Source organism: Sorex araneus, chromosome X (assembly GCF_027595985.1).
Source record: "Sorex araneus isolate mSorAra2 chromosome X, mSorAra2.pri, whole genome shotgun sequence".
Lineage (NCBI taxonomy): Eukaryota > Metazoa > Chordata > Mammalia > Eulipotyphla > Soricidae > Sorex > Sorex araneus.
Window position 1 is genome coordinate 302234706 of NC_073313.1, and position 4134 is coordinate 302238839.

Sequence of the window (4134 nt, forward strand, 5' to 3'; positions counted from 1 at the left end):
CATATATACCTAGCTATATGAATATTATTTCTTAAATGAATTACAACTTCTTTTCACCCCTTCCTTAGCATCAGACCCAAAATTCCAGATGTGATCATCTATTTCAGATTTATACGGCCAACCCTAGTTTGATTCCTCCGCCCCTCTCGGAGAGCCTGGCAAGATACCAAGAGTATCAAGCCCACACGGCAGAGCCTGGCAAGCTACCCATGCGTATTGGATATGCCAAAAACAATAACAATAAGTCTCTCAATGAGAAATGTTACTGGTGCCCGCTCGAACAAATCGATGAGCAACAGGATGACAGTGACAGTGATCTAATTATCTATTTATTGATCATTAGTTTAACAAAGACTAGTATTTTATTTTTAGTTTTAATTAAATTACTGTGAGATACAGTAACAAAAGTTTCATGTTTGAACTTTGATCATACAGTCATCCAACACCCATCCCTTCACCAGTGCATATTTTCCACCACCCAAATCCCCAGTATTCCCCCCTTCCCCCCCCCCATTTTCCATACCTCCTCCTGCTTGTGTGGCAGACAATTTGCAAGGTATTCTTTCTCTACTTATAATTTCCTTCGAGATTTCAAAACCAGTCCTACTACCCCATATATCTGCCGAAAATACAACTGCTAGACAATATGTTCTGTATTGTTTATTATGGATATAATATGATGCCGCACAGCTGCAAAAGCAGGTGCACACTGTAGGAATTCTAAGATTTTAATAATTAGGATCTGAAGAAATTGCTGCCACAGGTTGCTCGTATCTGAGATTCATGTGTGTCTCTGGATCATGGCCACAGGAGAACTGGTACTTCTTGCTGGCTTCTATAAAATGGCGACCGTTGGGGCTCTTAAAGGGCAGGTTGTGGAATGGCACCTGGCCCTGTCTGGAGCAGCCCAGAAGAGAAGGCCTATTGCAAAGTCCCGGACCATCTCTGCAGCAAGTTGCTCAGGTCTGAGATTTCTGCATGTATCTCTGGATTGTGACCACGTGGGGGCTTAAGTAGATGGTGGGCGAATGTGGCATCATCTCTGCATCCCATTGGGGTGAGGGGAAGGTCAGCACACTCCTTCCCTGTCCCACGAGACTTGGGATTTTCTGTCACAGCAGTGGGAAGACCCCTGCTTCCATCTAGAGTGGCCCAGCCAAGACCTATTGCTAAGTCCTGGGCCATCTCTGCCGCAAGTTGCTTGGATCTGAGATTTCTGTGTGTGTCCTGAACGTATGTTTTTGAGTACATGTGATAATAAGCTCAAGTTATTCGAACCGAAATGCCACACCAAATGCCAAACAACAGCAACTGTAAATCATGAGCAAGAATTCAGATCAAAGAATATACTTTCAGGGATCATTTCTACAGTTCATTACTAGAGAAGTTTCTCTGATTCTGTAGAGCACCGAAAACCAGGAGAGGAGCCAGAAGGTCATCTCCTGAGCATGAAACCCATTCTAGGTGTTGCTTTTGCAGCTGCCTTTTACCATTGATGATCATTCTTCTCTTCCCTAGGAGAGGAAGACAATGCAGTCTGAGCGTTTTTTTGTATATCAGGAAAGCACGCAGCTGCATAAATGGCCAAGTGGTTTGGAGAAATAGTTCTGGCCCCTGCATATCGGAGCCATGTTTGTAGGAGCTCATGGTAGCCGGGATTCCATGGAGAAGGTGGGGAGACTGCACTTGCTCCATTTGGGGCACCCCAGTGTTATCAGCTTGGTTTGGGGTCCCGAGCATTCTCTGGTGCTGTGGTGTCCGCTGGCCAGGATTCTTCTCTGCTGAGTGCCAAGACTCAATAATTTAAAAATATAAAGAATTATAACAAAACAAACAATTCGTTTTTCTTTTAATTACAAGGAAAAAAGACTGAAAACAGAAAATAAACACGTCACTTTTCAGTTTAGGGAGATAGTCACTTGCCTTGCATGCAGCTGAATCTGGTTAGATTCCTAAAACTGCCAGAGTAATCTATTCCTGAGCACATAACCAGAAGTAAAATCTAACCACCACTTGGTGTGGTCCCACAAAAAACAAACAAACAAACAAACAAAAAGGACAAGGAATGTGATTATACTTATTTGCAAAGAAAATATGCAGATTATTAAAGGAACATGAAAATTCACTTAATATTATTAACTACCAATGCTGTCAAACACTAAATTGAAGCCTAAAGGAAGTATCACCTCACATCTCTCATCAATCAGCAAGTCAGGTGACAATGTGGAGGGAAGGGGTTTCTCATGCACTGCTGATAATGTAAACTGACAATGTAAACAGATAGTAATGTAAACTAATACAATTAATTTGCAAAATGTATAGTTCTTTTTCAAAAACTTAACTAGCATTATATCTATGTCTGTGAATTTATCCTCAAAACACAAAAACTTCAACTCAAAAATACATATGCTCTCCTATATTACTGAAGCATTATTTAGAATAGTCAAATATATGTAAATCCCCATCAGAAGATAAATAGATAAAATGTTGTGTGTTTGCATACACACAAATGCACAATGGAATACTGAGCAATGATAAAATGAATGAAATCATTCCATTTCAGCAACATAGATGGACCCTGAGAGGATCATGTTCAGTTAAATAATTCACAGGAAATTTCAAATTTACTATGATTTCACTGATTGTAGAACCTAAAAAACTAAAATACAAAAAATAATATGTCTAAAACTGTATTGATGGTTATAAGAGGAGAAAATTTGGGGAAAGTTTAGAAGGTAAATGAGATCAGTGGGTTCAAGAGAAAGAATTTGTCAACTAAAAATGAATAAATCATGTGTCTAGAAAGAGAGTACAGCTGACAGGGCTTGCATGATGGAGTGATCCCTGGTACTCCATTTGATTTTGTGAGGATCTCAATGTGTGATCTCTGAGTGTAGAACCAGGAATTAAATCTGAGCAATTTTGGTATGTCCTCCAAAACAAACAAATAAAAAGTTAAAATCAAAATCAATCAGCCAGTCAGTCATCAGAACTGAGTGATGATACAACTCTTAAAGCACTTACCTTGTATTTGGCCAACATTGGCTCAATTCCTGGCATAACTGGCATAGCCCAAAATCTAAATAAATTAATAAATTTGTAAAGTGAGAGAAATGCCTTTCTTGTTTGATGAACTGGATTGTATTTTAAGAACTGCATCTTCTTTTCACCCATCATCACTGCCAAGAGTGGCCCTGGTTCTAGTAAAATCATGTCTGATCCCCACAACTAAAATAATTTTCTCTCAAGTATGTATACAGTATGTTGTCCATAGGAAATAATAATAGTATTGTTATTTTGTTAAAAAACAATAGTAGATGGTGATTAGACTTATTGTAGTGATCTTTTTGAATCACATGTATGTCAAAACATCTCATATACCTAAAGCTAATATATTTTATGTCAGATATCTATTTCAATGAAAAGTTCTAGATTTAAGGTTCTAAAACATAGATCAATGTTCTATAATGAGGACAACAAAGCAAGGCACAAATGCAAGTCAAAAAAAATGAATCATAATTGTAATAAATAGAAAAGTCATTGCTAAGAAGGGGAATAAACTAGAGCTCTGTGATTCCTTTACATCTTGGATATGGGTCTTTTTTAAGTCTTCACAGTCAAAACAGTCTTATTTTTATTGCCTGTAATTTGTTTCTTTTCATTAGTGGCTACTTCAACCATCATGATCCCATTTTCATAGATTAAAAAAATGGAAGGTTGGGACTGGAGTGATAGCACATCGGGTAGGGCACTTGCCTTGCACGCGGCCGACCCGGGTTCAATTCCCAGCATCCCATATGGTCCCCTGAGTACCGCCAGGGGTAATTCCTGAGTTCAGAGCCAGGAGTGACCCCTGTGCATCGCTGGGTGTGACCCAAAAAGCAAAAAAAAAAAAAATGCAAGGTAAAGGGACTAAATAAACTTACTGTAGATAAAAGTTTTATCCTTTAGCGATATGAAAAACAAAATAACTGCCATCTCAGTATTACTTTCTCCCTCCAGAACACAGAGATCAGGACCTCATCAGCAAAGAAAGATCACTGGGCATTAAAGCCTGTTAAGAACACTCAATCTTTAATACATTAATGATAGAGTAAGAGATGCAGCTAACTAAACAGCTCAACATTTTGTAAA

General features: G+C 38.7%; 1 non-coding gene across 1 annotated transcript; it reads left to right on the forward strand.

Annotated features, from left to right (window-relative positions):
* Positions 1-1340: 1340 nt before the first annotated feature.
* On the forward strand, positions 1341-1546 carry LOC129400339 (small nucleolar RNA U3). The gene has a single exon (XR_008627597.1). It is a non-coding gene; the product is annotated as a small nucleolar RNA U3 (small nucleolar RNA).
* The last annotated feature ends 2588 nt before the right edge of the window (positions 1547-4134 follow it).